Here is a 19,393-nt window from a genome sequence, read left to right as displayed (position 1 = left end):
GGAAGCTGCAGGCAAGATATTCCTGTTTCCTTGCAAGGAAACAGATCTATAAGCAGGGCAGCAGTGTCACACATGTACATTCCTGGGAAACCCAAGGAAACAGTGGTAGTGACGCAGGGCAGGCGAGCCCCAAAACTGGTTCATAACCTGGGAAAATTCTTCCAGACTGTAGTTTCCGTGGCTTTGCCAAGGAAAGAATTCAAGGGCAAGTCGCTGGTGAGAGAAAGCAACTTTTATTGAACTGGTGCTGCTTCTTGCAGAGCAGGGCTAATCCACAGGCAGTGTGTCCAGAGTTGGTGCCTGTGGGCTGCTAGTTGTATTTAGACTCACTTTTAATTACATGCCAATTAAGAGGTAGGTTATTCAGAACTTTCTGGAAAAGGGGCAGGGAGTTTCCAGAACCATATAAAGTAACTTTCAGGCCATTGCCAAGGTGTGTTGCCATGACATTTGTAAACTGGCCATGTCCCAGTGGTAGTGTCTTTATGCTCATAAGCAGTGAGGGCAACTAGAGGTCACTTTCATTATTATCTGCTGGTTCCAGAGGCTTCTTCACTGCGCCCTGTTTTGACCAGATCCTGCTCTGTTCAATGGGGTGGTGACTGGAAAATAAGTCCTACTGGTCTCCTACCTCATTTCCCCATCAGAGATTCTATACTCCTCCTTAATCTTAAGGGGCTTGCAGAAGGGTGGAGGTTCATCTTCTGTAACTGCTTCCTGTTGATGTTATGGGCATAGACCCCGCCTAGCAGTGGAGAGGTCAACTCTCTGGATACCTGTTCTAAAAGGCCCAAAGGCAGGATGTCTTTATTTTCTGGGTCAGAAGAGGGGATGGGTTGGAAGCCTTGTGCCAGCATCATCTTTACATGGAATTATTGTAATCTAGAAGACACAAACTTTACAAGGAGGTTAAACAAGCAAGGACCAAAGATTAGTAATAACAAGATATCTGTTAAAGGTCCTAGGAAGGGCAAAAACTAAGTGCCTGCTGGTAGAGATTCCTTTATTGAATTCCATCACCAGGGCAAAGCGGTAAGATAGAAAACATCATAATTAGGAGTAAGAGAAAAACTTTCATGCTCATCCACAGCATCATGTTATTAATACTTATCTGTGCATTTGCGAAACAATAGCTTTAAGTCTTCTGGGAGTTTGCAAGTGTGAGTCATGACATCTTCCTCTGGCATCTGTGAGGACTTGTAAGAAACTTTGAGGCTGGGCACGGTGGTGCATGCCTGTAATCCCAGCACTTTGGGAGGCCAAGGCGGGCAGATCACGAGGTTAGGAGTTCAAGACCAGCCTGGGCAACATGGTGAAACCTCATCTCTACTAAAAATACCAAAAAAAAAACCAAAAAAAACAGCCGGGCATGGTGGTGCATGCCTGTAATCCCAGCTGCCCAGGAGGCTGAGGCAGGAGGTTTACTTGAATCCAGAAGGTAGAGGTTGCAGTGAGCTGAGATAGAGCCATTACACTCCAGCCTGGGTGGCAGAGCAAGACACCATCTCAAAACAAACAAACAAACAAACAAAATTAACTTCGAAGTTTGACTAATTCTCCAGGTCAAATGGGGGAGTTAATCCTTATCCTTGTGGGAGGAGGTTACATTTCATTTCCATATGGTTGAAGGGCCTTTTGAACCTGGCCTAAGTGATAATCTATGTGTCTCTTCATCAAATAGAAGGTCTAAAGTTAAAAAGGGCCTTCCATAAGTCATTTCAAATGGACTAAGCTTTAAAGTTCCCTTTGGAGCCATCCTCACATGCAAAAGGGCTATAAGTAGCAGAGAAACTCAGACCTCTGAGGTCCCCTGAAAGAGTTTTGCTAATGTCATGATTGGTTTTCTATGTTATCTGAAGATTGAGATCTCCATGAGGAGTGAAGATAGGAGGGTCACCTTAGCTGGGAAGGGAGGTCAGTTATCACCTTGCAAACCTTTTGGTAATCCAAATCTTGGGATGATTTCTTTAAGTAAGGATTTAGACACTTCCAGTACTTTTCCTGTCCTTGTGGGGAAAGCTTCTATCCACCTGGTGAAAGTGTCTATAAATACTAGCAAATATTGTCGTCCCCTGTAAGGTGGCATCTGGGTTCAATCTGTCTGGCAGTCTTCACCATGGTATGTTCCTTGGTGTTGTACAGGTTTAAGCAGGGATCAGGTATATGGGGTGGCTTCCTGAGTGGTAACCCTTTTTATAGTTTGGAACAGTCCCTCCCCCAAGAATATTTAGGAAACTAATTTGAAGGGAGAATCCTGTCCCAAATGTGAGGAATCATGAAAACGTTTAATTATTTCCCATTTCTCAGCCTCAGGAATAGAGTTTGTTATATTCTAGCAGCCATCCAGAGAGGTCTCACTGGAAGCCTTTTACTCGGTCCTTTTAATTTCCTTAGGGGTATAGTATGGTGCCACTGACATGGATGGAGTACCTGGTAGTAGCGCAGCAGCCTGAAATATCAGGGTTTCCTTAGCTGTGGCCTTAGCTGCTCTTTCCACCAGGGACTTTCCTCTAATAATAAAAGTGTCTCCCTTCGGGTGTCCCCTGCAGTGAATACTTGCTATTTCTTTGGGAGTTGGACAGCATCTAAATGTTCCAAGATCTGAGTAAAGTTGTATGGGGGATCGCTTGGCTCTTGATAGTCCCCTTTCCTTCCGTATGGCTGCAAGAGCATGGAGCACCAGGAACCCATATTTAGAGTCAGTAAACACACTGACTCTTGATTTTTTTTTTCTTTTTTTTGGAATAATCTTGCTCTGTCGCCCAGGCTGGAGTGCAGTGGCATGATCTCAGCTCACTGCAAACTCTGCCTCTCAGGTTCAAGCAATTCTCATGCCCCAGCCGCCTGAGTAGCTGGGATTACAAGCGCCCACCACCACACCTGGCTAATTTTTGTATTTTTAGTAGTGACGGGGTTTTGCCATGTTGGCCAGGCTGATCTCGAACTGCTGACCTCAGATGATCCACCCACTGCGGTCTGCCAAAGCGCTAGGATTACAGGCATAAGCCACCACACCCAGCCTTAAGTCTTTTCATAGTTGGAAGGCCCTAATTAGAGCAGCTAATTCTGCTTTTTGAGCAGAAGTCTGAGAAGGAAAACCCTTGGCCTCAATGACTTCTTGTTAGCTAAACTTCCTCTCTTACTTCTTCATGAATAAAGCTATTTCCATCTCTAAACCACTCAACTTTGGGGTTAGACAAGGGCTTGTCTTCAAGGTTGGGCCTTCTAGAGTTGACCACTCTTCCTTCTAGAGTTGGCCACTCTTCCATGGTTTCCACGCAGGTGTCGATGAGTTGATCTGTTTCTTGGGACATGAGGTCCAGCAACAGAGTAGCAGGGTTTAAAAATCAGCATACTTTAAGGGTAACATCTAGGGTGTCAAGCAGAAGGGCCTGACATTTCAGTAACTGGCCCCCTGGTAGCCATGGTGTACTTTTGCTTCTAAGACCCTCTGTACTGTACTTCATGGGGTGGTGTGGGGCGGGGGTTGGTACGGCATCTAATTGTCCCAAGTTAAACTTACTGGCTTCCTCTACCAACAGAGTGATGGTAGCCACAGATCTCAAGCTTCCTGGTCACCCAGGTGCCACCTAGTCTAGTTGTTTAGAGAAATAAGCCACTAGTCCAAGGTAATTCCTGAGTCTTCGAGTTAGAACATCCAAAGCAGTCCCTTGTTTTCCATCCACACAGAGGGTGAAAGGTTTTTCTAAGTGCGAGAGTCCCAAAGCAGGGACTGTCCCTAGCTTTTCTTTTAAGATTAAGAATGCCTGTTGAGGCCGGGCGCGGTGGCTCACGCCTGTAATCCCAGCACTTTGGGACGCTGAGATGGGCGGATCACCAGGTCAGGAGATCCAGACCATCCTGGTTAACACGGTGAAACCCCGTCTCTACTAAAAATGCAAAAAAATTAGCCAGGTGTGGTGGCGGTCTCCTGTAGTCCCAGCTACAGGAGAGACTGAGGCAGGAGAACGGTGTGAACCCAGGAGGCGGAGCTTACAGTGAGCCGAGATCGCGCCACTGCACTCCTGCCTGGGAAACAGAGACTCCGTCTCAAAAAAAAAAAAAAAAAAAAAAAAAGCCGGTTGACAGGTTCCACTCCAATTCAAAGGCTTGTGACCACTCCCTTTTGGAGGTTCATAGAGTGGTTTTGCTATGAGCCCAAACCTGGAAATCCAAACCCAGCAGAATCCAGCTGTTCTCAAAAAGGCTTCTTAATTTGAGGGACCTGGAGTGCCAGGATGATCTCTTTTCATCCCTGGGCCAAGATCCTGGTCCCAGGAGTAAGCATGTGTCCCGAATATGTGACCATGTGGACAGAAATTGGGCCTTTGGGGGGGACACCTGATACCCTTGTTTTGCTTCAAAATTAAGGACTTGAATTGTACTTTTATCAGAGTCTTCCCCTAGTAGGGCTGGAAATTAATAGGTCATAAACATACTGTAAGGGGGATCCATTCATTAACTGCAGTTCCCTTACCTCTTTTGCCAATGCATTGCCAAACAGATGGGGATTGTCCTAAAACCTTGGGGACAGGACAGTCCAGGTAAGATGAGATGCAGCATGAGTGTCTGGATTAGTCCATTCAAATGCAAAAATGTATTGGGAGTCTAGGTGTAAAGGTATGTAAAAAAAAACATCTCTTAAAATGAATACTATGAACCAACCAGCATCTTCAGGGACTTGAGTTATTATTGGGTAAGGATTAGGAACTATGGGGTGACTGGAACTACTGCCTCATTAACTGCCCTAAGATCCTGAACAAATCTGTATTCCCCATTTGACTTATTAACAGGAAAAACAGGGGTGTTACATTGGGACTAACAGGATCATAATAATCCATACTTCATTATCAGGGGATGGATGCCCCTTAGAGCCTAAGATCTAAAAGGATACTGGATTTTTTTGGTTTTTGCCTTTTATTTTTTCTTTTTTTTTTTTGAGACAGAGTCTTGCTCTGCCACGCAGGCTGGAGTGCAGTGACGCGAGGCTCACTGCAACCTCTGCCTTCCAGGTTCAAGCAATTCTCCTGCCACAGCCTTCTGAGTATTTGGGATTGCAGATGTGTGCCACCACACCTAGCTAATTTTTGTGTTTTTAGTAGAGGTGGGGTTTTGCCTTGTTGGCCAGGCTGGTCTCAAACTCCTGGCTTCAAGTGATATGCCCGCCTTGGCCTCCCAAAGTGCTGAGATTACAGGCATGAGCCGCCACACCTAAAAAGATACTGTCTTTCCCATAGATAATTAACATTGCATTTCAAAATATCCTGGACTGGGAGTACACTTACAGTTCTTCCAGGAACTTCCATGTAACGAGCAGACGGGTCTACTTGAGAAGTAATATGTGGTGGAAGGAACGTCTTTTCTTTATCTGTGTTAAGACGTGAACTTAGAGCTAGGAAAAGTGTCCCTTCCAGCCTGTGGCCTTCTCTTGAGGTGCTCCAAATTGAACTGCAGCCTGTTATTGGGAAAGTGAGTCTCTTCCCAGTAAAGGAATACGGCACTCAAGAATAAGCAAAAATCTGTGGGAAAACATATGGTTCCCCACACTGCAACTAAAGGAATGGGTGAATCTCCTAGCTTTTAGATGGTCATCAGTCCTCACTACAGTACAGCAGTGGGAATACAGTAGCCCCAAGGACTAGATTAGAACTGAGAAGGTGGCTCCCATGTCCAATAACTCAGTGTTTTTACCCGCCATGTCAAGAGTTACCTGACGGTCTTCTGTAGAGATGGTAAGGTGTCTGGTGGAAGCTGCAGGGAACCCTGGACCCTGTCAGTCCTCTGTTCTCTCAGCCATTAGGGGTCCGGGGAGCTCAGACTCCCTCTGGAGCCTGAGGCAGTCTTTCCTCCAGTGGCCCTCTTGCTTACTGAAAGCACGCTGATTCCGGCCCAGGGGCTGGCAAGCTGGCTTTTGTCTGGGCATCCCAAAGCCACTCTTGCAACACTTTCCCAGGATGGGCAGTTCAAAAGCAGTAGGAAACTAAAAGCAGCTGCTAAAAATTGCACTTTTTGGCAATTTCTTTTGATTTTCTCCTCTTCCTCTGCCCTGTCCCTATGTTGTAAAATCCAAAGGCCATGTTTAAGAGTTGGCTCATGGAGTTTGGTGTCCCATTCCTGCCTTTTGTAACTTCCTCCTAATGTCAAGGGTAGATTGAGTAATAAAATGCATGCCCGGAAGAGCCCACCCTTCCCGGGTGCCTGGGTCTACATTAGTGTATTTCCTGAGTGCCTCAACCAAGCAGCCCTAAAACTGAATGGGATTTTCATCCTTCCACTGAGTTACTTCTCTCTCCTTGTCATAACTAACTGGCTTAATCACACACCTTTTCATACCGTCTACTAAACAAGTTAGCATGTGATTTCTATGTTCAAATTCTTGGGAACCCTTCTGGTAATCCCACTGAGGGTCTCTATGTGGAACTCCATCTCCTCCTACATAAATGACATGGCCTTGGATATGAGCAACTACTGTCTCTGTATATTCACCAGATAGTACCCAGAATCCTTTGCTTCTCCTCTATAGTACAGCAAGTGGATAATAATATTCGCAAATAGTGCCAAGTTAAATCGAAGGACATGATCAACCTAACAAACTGCTCTATAAACTTCCCTGGATCCTTCAAAAACCAACCAAATTTCTTCTTCAATGAAGTCAATTTGGACACAGGAAATGGCACATATATTCTGATTGTTCCTCTATCTCTGCTAGCTACCTCCTGCAATGGACACAGATTCTATTTCAGGGGCTGATACAGAGCTCCACTCCTGGTGGTACTGGTTGGGCTTACTTCCTTGGGCAGTGGAGTATATAGGCTGGAGCTAGCTGAATAAAAGGGAGGGGTTCCTGATGACATTGGGGTGGAATCCCACAGTGGAGAACTGGCAGGACCCCTCTCAGAAATGGGGGACTGAGAAGACCCTGGGGAGGGCATGGGCCTTCCAGGGGTTGCCGCTAGGAAGGGAGCATCGAGGATATCCCACGCAGTTTCTGGTTCCTGGAAGTAACATGAGCCAGACACATCCTGCAGTTGGCTCTTAAGTCAGAATCCTGGTAGGGGGCCATAAAAGCCTGTACATAAGGAACTTCTTCCCATTTTCCTTCCTTTTTACTGAATAAGTCCAATTGTAAAATAGTATTATAATGTAAAGAACCAGTTTCAGGCCAAATTTCTTGTTCTCCCAAGAAAATGTGTTTCTTTTTCTTTGAGCCATCTGATTTGAATTTGCTCCAATTGCCTTAAAGACACGCTAGTGGGGAGTCCTTTGGGATGCTCGCCGATGTCCCCATGTCTAACAAGGATCTCTACTACACCCAGAAGTTTTTCTAAGTCTAGTAAAACCTCAATTACTTTTCCCCTCAAATTCCCACCTCCTGCAGAGAAGATGTAAGTACAGGTAGCAAAGCATTATGAAAGTAGATTATGAAATAGGAATGGGAAGTAAAATGATGGGTCTGAATTCCCCAGAGAGTGAAGAAAGTGTTTTAGTTTGGGCAAAGAGGGGTTAAAAGAAACAAGGCAATCATGAAAGGGAAGAAGGGAAGGCGTGAACAATGTTGTCTGCTGAGCTGCCAGAGATCTATCCAGCAGTCACAGACACTGAAGAAAAATATTTGGGCAAAATGTTTGAGTGGCTGCTGCTTGTCTGCCACTATGGGTAGTTGTCACTTGGGTCAGGGTCCAGGAACCCCTGGTCCCTATGACCAAGAGTTCAATATGAGCTTGAGCAAGGTCACAAAGGAAGCCACAACTGGCTATTATGGAAAACTGTAATCTTTTAATTTAAGGGCAGAGAAGATGACATCAACACTTCCCCAGGGGAGGGGCTCTAATCCACAATCCTATAGGGAATGTCAATGCTGAAAACCCCAGAGCATCCAGGGGGAGGCCAACAGTGACAGTGGAACTCTCACCCACAATGAAATGCCAAAAACCCAGAGTACCCAAATATCAGCCAATGAGGGTCCCCACACCAAATGCTGAAACTCCAGGGGGTAGCCAATGGTGAACCCAAAGGCCAAGTTGGGGGCCACCGAACAATGTCACTCTGGCATCTCAGGGTCAACACAGTAAGGGGCTTTTCACAACCAAGTGTCCTGCCTTAAACAGTTCTTGACTCTGTCCTGTCCTGTGTCGTGTCATGTTCCATCCCAGCTTGTCTTGTCTTGTCTTGGTGGTCACCAGATGATGCAAGACAGGACAACCCCAAAACTGGGGCTTAGCCCAGCAGAGTTCTTGGCTTTGCCCAGGTAAGAATTCAAGGGCAACCCCGCAGTGAAAGAAAGCAACTTTTGTTAAACTGGTACTGCTTCTTGTGGAGCAGGGCTAACTCATGGGCAGTGTGTGGGCTGCTAGCTAGCTGTATTTATACCCGCTTTTAATTAGATGCTAATTAGAAGGTGGGTTATTCAGAACTTTGTGGAAAAGGGATGAGGAGTTTCCAGAACCTATAAGGTAACTTCCTGGCCATTGCCATGGCATGTTGACATGGCATTTATAAACTGTCATGGTACTGATGAGTGTTTTTATGCTAATGAGCAGTGAGGGCAACTAGAGGTAGCTTTTGTCTCCATCTGCTGGTTTTGGTCAGTTTCTTCACTGCAGCCTGTTTGGAACAGATCCTGCTCTGATCAAACGGCCACAACTGGAAAATAAGTCCTGCCACTTTCCTGCCTCAGTAGAATCTCTGCCAAAGAAAGATCTTGAAAGTTTGCTGTTTACTCATGATCTGGAAAAATCTTCCTGCATAGGCCAAATTCCCACTCTTGGGATTTCTGAACGACCAACAGGTAAAAACAATATACCCCAATGGGACTGTTAGGTTTCAAATAACTTACTGTCCTTTAGATTTCTTTTTCTGTAAATAAATTCTTCACACACATTGACTTGTCTTTTGCAATCCAATGTAAAAGTGGGACATCTTCTTCAGAAGCTTTGAAACATACAAATTAGCCTCAAACTTACCTACCAGACTTCCAGGCTAGAAGGCTGATTCATGTGAGAAAGACTAAGAAGACATTTCACCCATATCCTGGGTAACAGGAGGGGATCCTTTAGATAGGTTTGTCCACCAGACGGGTAACCTACACTTTCTTCTAGCAGTGAGAGGTACTGAGATCTGTCACCCCCTCCTGCAAGGCCAAGACCCAGAGAGAGCCAAATTTTAGCCTAGAACTCAGCCAGCTCTTCACAGTCTCCCATGTTTTACATTTTCCTCCACAATTGTTTACTTTGAAAGATTTCAAACCTACAGAAAAGTTGAAAAATAAAAAAAGAACACCTGTGCACTGTTCACCCAAGTTCAACAATTAACATTCCTTTACCTTTTTGCTCTGTCTACACACACCTACACACACATTCATATTTCATAGTAAATGCAGACCAAAAAAACTTCATCCCTAAATGGTTCAGCATCTATTTCATGAAATTAAGGATGTTATCCTATATAATTATAATACAATTCAATTATCAAACCTAAGGATATTAACATTAATTCAATAATATACTAATATATAGTCCAGGTAAAAATTTTCTAATTGTTTAGAAAATGTCACACCTATACACATATGTATGCATGTATATAGATATTTATGCATATATAGTGTGTGCATGTGTGTATGTGTATATATAACACACATGCACATTACATATGCATAAATGTCCTAATTTAATGATACTTATATGTATAAATATCTTAAAGATATATACATATCATTATCTGGAAGCTGCCTCTATCCATATTTTAAAGGTTTCTCCATATGTGGTGAACTGTAACCTAACTGGATGTATAAACAACCTGTAACCTACTCTTGTGCCAATGACTGAGTTTTAGCCAATCAAAGGTGGTCAACTGTTCAAACTGGGTTCAGATAAGACAAACTCAGAGTTGTAGCCAGTCCGATTCTTTTTGCACCTCACTTCTGTTTTCCATAAGTCACTTTCCCTTTTCTATCCATAAATCTCCTTCTACCACATGGTAGCACTGGACCTATTCTGGTTCTGGAGCTTTCTGATTCAGGAATTTTTCTTCGATTAAACTCTGTGTGTGTGTGTGTGTGTGTGTGTGCGCATGTGTGTTTGTGTATTATATATTTTATATATATATGTAATATATATATGTGTATATGTATATATAGTGTTTATTTAAGCGAGAGAGAGAGACAAGTGACTTGTGGTACTGATGTTGCTTCCCCAGGTTCCAAGTAAAGTTCAATTGCACTTTAGTTACCTAGAACTGTCCCTCCATTTCTTTGTTTTTGCTGCTAAGTTTTTGAAGTGGATAAGCTAGTTATCTTGTTCAATATCCTGCATTCTGATCAAACTAAACATTTTTGGAAAGAACGGGAATAGGAGTTTGTGCTTCTTACCACTCAACCTGTCAGAAAGTAAGCAATGCAAGAACAAAATATTGTGAATATTTTTACATTGAAAGTATTAAAGAAAACTCAGCATCTGCCAGCAAGTTCATGGTGTGCCATGGTGGTAGAGTGGCACTTGGCGTTGTGAATGAGAACCTCGGTTCCAATCCAAAATGGCAGTGTATGGCATTTTTTTGGGTAGAAACTGAGCTGTCTTTTGGTTTGCTTTCAACCTCCGCACTGGCTGAGTCCTTTAGCAGGGTTTGCCACTGACTCCTGCAATGCAGTGCAGTCAGCCAAAAAGAAGGAGACCCCACCTTGCACACTCCTAGGGCCCGGGACATGCCCTATGTCTCACCATTGAGCAGAAAATATCCCAAAGGGTAAAATGCCACCTTTCGATCTGCCAGGTTGGTAGCTTCCACTGATGCAGTGGTGTGGTCATAACTGGTTTTTACTGGTCCTCACAATGGCTGCAAGTCTTATTTGTGGCTAGAGAACAAGGCTTACCACTAATTTGCCAGCGTGATACAGCCAGGACCATCAAAAACACTCCTGGACTAGGTCACTGGGAACTTCGGAGGTGCCTCACGTCTGGGCATGTGTTGAACCACCCCACAAGGTGAAATATCTCTTCTCAAGGAGACTTGTCTGTAGTTTCCACTAATGAAATTGTGTAGTCATGACTGTTCTTCTGGTTGAGATATTAGCAGGGATTTTTGGCGAGGTCGGGGGAATGAAAATGAGCTTTTAGTGAGTTTAAAATAAAATCCAAACTCCTTTCCCTGGTCTACACTGGCTTGTCTCCATCTTCCATCCTCCACCCACCATGTTTACGCTAAAGAGCTAACTTTTGAAATGTAATTCACATAGCGTAAAATTCAAACATATTAACTAGACAGGTTATTAAATATTTACATATGAAATCATCACACAGATCAAGTTATAAAAAATTTCCATCATCCCAAAAAGCTCTGTAGATGCCAGGCGCGGTAGCTCATGCTTGTAATCCCAGCACTTGGCAGGCTGAGGTGGAAAGATTAACTGAGCCCAGGAGTTTGAGACCAGCCTGGGCAACACGGCAAGACCCCATCTCTATAAAAAAAAAATTTTTCAAATTAAAAAAATAAAAAAATTTAAAAGTTCCATAGAGTGCCTTTCCAGGCAATCCTACCCTTCTCCATTTAGTTAATCACCATTCTGATGTTTATCACCATAGATTATGTTGCTCTATTCTTGAAATTCACATAAATTCACTTTTTGTGTTATGGGTTTTTATTCATGTCTTTGAAATGTATCCATATTATTATATGTATCTAGTTTACTTGGGTGTTACTGGTGAGTGTTATTCCAACATGTGAATACACCACAGTTGATGGACAATTTGGTTATTTCTAGTTTGGACTATTATGAAGAAGGCTACTGTGCATGAATATTCTTGAACAAATCTATTTATCAACAAATATTCTGTATTTTTTTAGATTTTGTATTTGTCTCTATTTGGCATCTATTCATCACAGGACAATTATAATAACTACATTTTCTTTAATTTAGTGATGTATGCTTCATATACTAAAAGCTGTATATATGTAATGAACACAATTTGCTGAATTTGGAAATAAATATAGACCCATTAAATCATCACCACAATGTATACAATAAAACTATTCAGCTGGGCACAGTGGCTCACACTTATAATCCCAGCACTTTGGGAGGACCAGGCTGGTGGATCACTTGAGGTCAGGAGTTTGATACCACCCTGCCCAACATGGTGAAACACCATCCCTACCAAAAATACAAAAATTGGTCAGCATGGTGGTGCACACATGTAATTTCAACTACTCAGGAGGCTGAGACATGAGAATCACTTGAACCTGGGAGATGGAGTTTGCAGTGAGCCAAGATTACACCACTGCACTCCAGCCTGGGCAGCAAAGGAAGACTCCATCTCAAAACAAAACAAAACAAAACACAAACAAACAAAGCTATTTACCACCTCTAAAAGTTATCTCCTGCCCTCTTTGCTTATTATTATTTTGTTTTATGTTCTAACTGATACAAAATAATTATACATGTTTATGGGAGTACATATGATATTTTGATACATGCCTACAATGTGTAATCATCAAATCAGGATGTTTAGGATATCCATCATCTCAAAAATTTTAATCATTTCTTTGTGTTGGGAACATTTCAAATTCTCTCTTCTTAGCTCCTTTGAAATGTACAATATACTGCTGTTAGTTGTAGTCATCCTACTGTGCTGTTTCTTTTCTGAGATTCCACCTAACCCCTTGATGTTCCAGCTGCTGTGATTGTCTAAAACTTTGTCCTCTGTTCCTTTAATCTAGCAAGACAGTTTGGTTTTGTATTGTAATTTAGCTAACCCAAGTAAGATAGAGCAAAGTTTGTTCTATAAACTAAAAATAAAATCCTAAGTCCCCCAACTGACTAAATGGACCCCTGTTGGCCAACGAGACCCTAGGCAAACCTTCAAAACTGAGTCCCAGGCCAAGAAGGAAGAGCAGGCCAGACAAGCCTCATTATATTCCCAGCCTTTTGCAGTTTAGACAAAACTGACCAATATTAATGTTATCACAGAGATCGTAACGCTGACAGAATGGACTCTTTATGGCAATAAGACACCAAATTATAAATAGGACCCAGGACCATGCCAGGCAAGGGTTAACCCACATACCCGCTACATACAAAGAATAAACTATGTTCTAACTGCCACAAGGTTTTTTCTCTAGCAGCTAAACAAGCACTGGCCTTGAGAATAGGGAGTGTTGAAGCACTTGCTGCTCACCCCTCACCAGATACTGAACTCCGCTGTTCCACAAGCCATAACTACAGCCTTGACTGACAAGAGACTGATTTCAGTAACTTTCTTCTGATGAGAAGACCAGCGCCCATGGACTGGTTCTGTCAGTTTTACAGTATCTGTGCATTTGAGTGCCTCTGTGTCCTGAAAAGACCTTTGTGTATAGGGCCTAACTGTAATGCATTAAAATGCTAAGTATCCATAACAAGGTGAACAAGGTTGTATATTACGTGAATATTTGTTGAATAAGCATGCATCAGGATCACTTTCATAAATATTCATGAATCGTGCTATAACTTGTTGAATATGTATGTTAGGCCAACCCATTCAACTTAGATCCTGTCTTGCCCCTCCCTCCCTCCAAGTGCCTGCTTCTGGGCTTCCTGCATTTCCCAGACTGTCAGGAGGACCACCTTACACGCTGTAACCCTTTATAAGAAATAAAGTCTCCTCTGCAACCTCACAAATTGTACGGTTTTTCAGTTAACAGCTGTCTGCCGAAAGTTTGCAAATGGAAAACTCACGGCATGCCGTTCTTCCACATGTCTGCCTGCTTTTGTTCAGTCTTCCAGCACATTCACTTTTTTTTTTTTTTGGAAATAAATTTTTCTAGTTTATAGTCCTTATCTATGGGAGAGTTACTCTGAAAGCAGCAAGCAGTCATTACCAGAAGAAGAACTCATTCTGTCAGTAATGGCAGCCCAGCAAATGGGGCAGGAGCCCCACCCAGGTGTGGATCAATGCATGGCTGTATAACCTTGAGCAAGCTGCTTAGTTGACCTCTGAAGTCAGTACTGACGTGTGAGAAATGGAGATATGAAAAGAACAGGAGTGCTTGGGTGCCCAAGGGAGAAAAGAGTAGGTAACAAGGTTTTCGGTCGGGAGCATGAGAAACAGGCAGAGGGTCGCCATTAACTCCCCTTCTTCACCAGAGTTTTCTAGCACAAAAGGCTACAGAAATTCTCCTGCTCTGGGCCTTGGGGCACATTGCAAGTTCCAGTAACAAGGGGGAAGATCTCCTGCTTTTGGAGATCTTCCAAAAGCAGGGAACATATGTTCCCTGACCGGGAATCAAATTCATACCGTGGAAGTGAAGGGATGGAATCCCAGTCACTAGACCAACGGGGAACCACCAGCAAACATTTTTCATTCCTCTTGTCTTCCAAAGTTTTCCCCAAAAGGTGAACCTGCACGCAATGCTCACGAAGGCTGCCAGATGCACCAGTCAAAACTGATCTAGAGGCTCTGAAGTCTGCTGTGCTCCCTGAGGAGTGTGGAGCCACCGGAACTGCAGCTATGAGGCCAATGTAAACCTGAAGGCCTATGCCCTGGCAGATGTCCACCACCTCACCGTGAAACCATCGGACCTCCTTCAGCAGTCATGTAACTACAAGCAGCTTCAGACAGGAGCCAATGAGGCCATCAAAACCCTCAACAGGGCTATCTGTGAATTCACTCTGGTGGCTGCAGACACCGAGCCGCTAGAGAACATTCTGCACCTCCCACTGCTGTGTGAAGACAAGAATGTGCTGGACCTGCCTGGAATGTTTGTGCACTCCAGGTAGACCCTGGGGCAGGCCTGTGGGGTCTCCAGGTCTGTCATCACCTGTTCTGTCACCATGAAAGAAAGCTCACAGCTGATCCAGTCCATTCAGCAGTCCATTGAGGAAAACAAAAGCACACAAGATATATTTTCTTCTCTCAAAAAACTTACATTCTACTAGTGGGGAGGCTAAGAAATTATGATGTAACATGAGTTAAGTTTTATGCAGATTTATGGGAGCACTCAGGAGATACAGTACCCACATAAGATCACTACAGAATTTACCCATATTGTTGGCCAACATCCCCAGAATAGACTGTTCTACCTGAATATCATTTAATATATCCTCTCAACAGGAAAAAGAAAGAGCCAGGAGGAACCCTCTTTGGGTAATAACAAATCACAAACACTGACCTCAGTAATTATTCCTTCAAAGAAGTCTGAATTTTATTAAATTACTCAGTAGAGAAATTTATGTTCTAGGGTATTTTGGAAACAATGGAACAATCAGCAGGTAGTTAATTACATTAAAAGCTGGATGTAGTCAGGAAAGAGGACAACATAAGCTCTGCCAAAATTATTGTCACCCCAAGGTGACTAGGCATATGTGTGTCCTCTGAAAAGCAACATCAAAGACTTAACACAGCAGAAGTATAGGGGAGGATAGACTTTACAAAAATAATCCAGCCAGTCACTGAACAAGTAAACAAGCAAATAATGAAAACAAGACCTAGTGGGGAGAGAGGGGAGAAAGACCAGTAACCAGAGTTTCCATAATATATTATACAAAATTCCAGTTTCCAATATAAACTATAAACTATGCAAAGAAAGAGAAAAATATGACCCATACTAAAAAAAAAAAAAAAAAAAAAAAAAGAAAATCAGACAACAAAAACTGCTGGTGAAATTGTGACTAGTTGCCATATCTAAAAGATGGACTTCAAAGTAACCATTGTAAATACATTTAAAGATCTAAAGAAAATCATGATTAAAGAAGTAAAGGAAGATACATGACAATGTCACATCAAATACAGAATACCAACAGTGAGATAGAAATTATAAATAAAAACCAAATTAAAACTCTGGAATTGAAAGTATAACCACTGAAAAGTTTACAAGAGCACTCAACAATCAATTTGAACTAACAGGAAAAGAAAATAATGAAGTTAGAGTGATAAAGATTATGCAGTTCAAAGGAAAATTTTTAAAAAACATGAAAAAAATAGAGCCTTAGAGAAATCTGGGACACAATTAAACACACCAAAACTGGTGTAATGGGAGTACCAAGAAGAAAGAGCAAAGAGAAAGGAGAAGGAAAAAATATTTGAGGAAATACTGGCAGAATACTTTCCAAATTTATTGAAAAACATAGAGCTACACATCTAGGAAGCTCAACAAATTTCACATAGGATAAATGCAAAGAGGTACACAAAAAGACACATCATAGTAAAAATGCTGAAAGTCAAAGACAATGAGAAATTTTGAAAAGCATCAAACGAAAATGGCTCATTATTTACAAGTCAGCCCCAATAAGTTTCACAGCTGACTTTTCAGCAGAAACAATGAAGACTAAAAAGCAATGGGATAACATACTCAGTGTTCAAAAAACAAAACAAAACTTGTCAACTAGGAATTCAATCTCGAGGATTTTAAAATTGTCTTCAGTTAAAATAATCAAAAATTGGAGGCCAGGCGTGGTGGCTCAAGCCTGTAATCCCGGCACTTTGGGAGGCCTATGCAGGCAGATCACCTGAGGTCAGCGTTCAAGACCAGCATGACCAACATGGTGAAATACCGTCTCTACTAAAAATACAAAATTAGCCAGGCATGGTGGCACACACCTGTAATCCCAGCTACTCAGGAGGCTGAGGCAGGAGAATCACTTGAACTCAGGAGGCAGAGGTTGCAGTAAACGGAAATAGTGCCACTGCACTCCAGCCTGGGTAATAAAATGAGACTCCATCTCAAAAAAAAAAAAAAAGGAAAAAAATGGCATTGGTAATTAGTTGATCATCTCTTCCAAGTTCCCTGGTGGCTCTTAGAGGCTGAAGGCTATTGTAAATTAAGGAAGTACAAGTGAATATGGAAAAAGCATATAAACCATATTACAGGCCAGGCACGGTGGCTCAAGCCTGTAATCCCAGCACTTTGGGAGGCCAAGAAGGGCGGATCACGAGGTCAGGAGATCGAGACCATCCTGGCAAATACGGTGACACCCCGTCTCTACTAAAAAATACAAAAAAACTAGCCGGGCGAGGTGGTGGGTGCCTGTAGTCCCAGCTACTGGGGAGGCTGAGGCAGGAGAATGGCGTAAACCCGGGAGGCGGAGCTTGCAGTGAGCTGAGATCCGGCCACTGCACTCCAGCCTGGGTGACAGAGCCAGACTCCATCTCAAAAAAAAAAAAAAAAAAAACCATATTACAGGAGATAATGCAGGCCTGTTTTTTATGAGGCCTTTTTTAGTGAAGCAGAAGCTGTTTTTTTCTTAGACTTCATCAGGACAAACAAAGTCTTGCTGTATTATTGTCAAAAAAGAACAAAGTTCTCTCTTTTAGTCTGTGTTCATCTGAAGCCCAACAATTCAGTTGCTATGCCAAGGAGAGGAGCGTAGGAGCACAGCATGAGGGATGGGGAAAAGAGCAATGTTTTGATGACAGAGCTGAAACCTTGAAGAACAGCAGCAAATAATATATATTTAGAGACTGAAGACAAATTTTGGAGTGCTTAAGTGCAGGTGACAGAAGTGATACTCTGCTTTTTTCTAGCTTTCTGGAGGTGAAAATATCTTCAATCAAGGCTCCGCCTCAGCATTTGCGAATGGGAGTAAAGCTTGGTGGGTAACCTCCTAGAGGGCTTGGGTAGTCCCCCCAGTTATTCTCATTCTTTACTGCAACTCTCTAATAGTCTGACTCAAGACAGATGAAAGGGACTTGGGATTGAAGAGAAAACAATTAAGTACCTGTCTACATTTGTGTGCCACTGTTGAGTTACCCTGAAGTTGAAATTAGGTTAAAGGTCAAGCTTTTTATTCCTGGACTCAGGTAACACAGTGTCCAGATCGTCAAGTTTCCTGGAAATTGTTATTCTTCCTCCTTTCTGAGATAACAGAGGAAAAATCTGCCCTCTCTATTCTCCCTCAGCTTGTTATGAGTGACTCGCAAGGGGATGGAAGAGAGAATTGAAGGCACTTAGCATCCAGGTCTTCCCCAGCCTGACTCTATTTGTTGCAGTTTCTGTCAGTGGCTCCCAGCAGAGATTTCCTGGCATTGTTCCCAGCAGCTGCCCTCAGAGCCGCAGAAACTCCCAAATGAGAGGATTCCTGTCTCAGAGTCTTTTTCTTTCCAATTATACTAGCCATTGTCACAGGTTACCCACGGAGATCCCACAGCAGCTACTGCTGCTTCCGGCAATTTTCGAATGTTCACAACAGGTTTTGTTTTGTTTTGTTTTGTTTTTTCCATTTGCAGCTGAGTTTTGGGGTGTTTTTTGGACATCTGGTCTGCTCATTGCATCTTCCTAAATAAACATTTCCCCACAGGATGCTGGCCAAGTCTCCAGCCTTGGTACTGCATAACTCTATAAAGAAAACTGTCCAAAAACTTCTGAAGTATCAGAATGGAAATAGACCTGGAAAAAAATGCTATAGTTAGTCACATTTATAGGAATACTTGTTGATACAATTTGAGGTGAACTCAGCCACGACCCCAAACCAGTAGCTGCCTCTGATCATAGTCTCATATACCTAAGGATAATTTTCCAGGAAATTAAAGATAGCCATTCCTTTTTAAACTGGAGTTTAACCAGGTTTCTAGTAAACTTAGTATGATACATATTTCATCTCAAATATTCCAATACAGTTCAAGTGTGCAAACAAAGGATATCTTTTATTTCTATATTCAGAGACAGGGACTTGAATTACTTCATTATGCTCAGTCTTCATTCAGAGGTCAACCTCTGAAAAACACCCCCTTTATAATTTACTTTTTCTTCTTAACATATATTAGAAATTTCTGTGTAATTATCATTACATGTTTTCCTTTACATATCTCTATTTTCTGGTTTTGTGGGGTTACTTTTTAAAAGTTTTGCTGAATGTTTAGCCCCATCATTTAGGATACATAGTAAAAAGGTAACATATATATTTCTTGAATGAATAACTAAATACTTTTTCTTTCTCTGTTTCACTTGATTAAGTTTCACTATATGTGCTATGTTTCTTTTTCGTTGCTGTGGCTTTATCCAAATTGCAGAAAACAATGGAGGTAAAAGCCTTAAATACATGTTCTTAGCAATTCAAAAAGCTGAAACATTCTCAGTCTTATGTCTCCCATTGATGGGATGTAATCATGTCTTTTGCAGGGACATGGATGGAGCTGGAGCTATTATCCTTAGCAAATTAACACAGGAGCAGAAAACTAAATACCGTGTGTTCTCACTTATAAGTGACAGCTGAATGATGAGACCACATGGACACATAGAGGGGAACAGCACACACGGGTGTCTATTGGAGGGTAGAGGGTGGGATAAGGGAGAGGATCAGGAAAAATAACTAATGGGTACTAGGCTTCATATCTGGGTAATAAAATAATCCACACAATAAACCCCCAAGACACACATTAACCGGTATAACAAACCTGTACCTGTACTCTTGAATTTAAAAGTTTAAAAA

The 19,393-nt window shown here is 42.4% G+C and overlaps 1 pseudogene; it reads left to right on the top strand.

Annotated features, from left to right (window-relative positions):
• Positions 1–72: 72 nt before the first annotated feature.
• LOC103247260 (NHP2-like protein 1 pseudogene) lies at positions 73–14,905 on the top strand (annotated as a pseudogene).
• Positions 14,906–19,393: the final 4,488 nt, after the last annotated feature.

Source organism: Chlorocebus sabaeus, chromosome 20 (assembly GCF_047675955.1).
Source record: "Chlorocebus sabaeus isolate Y175 chromosome 20, mChlSab1.0.hap1, whole genome shotgun sequence".
Classification (NCBI taxonomy): Eukaryota; Metazoa; Chordata; class Mammalia; order Primates; family Cercopithecidae; genus Chlorocebus; species Chlorocebus sabaeus.
The sequence above is the reverse complement of the archived record's forward strand: the minus strand, read 5'-3'. Positions and strand labels throughout refer to the sequence as shown.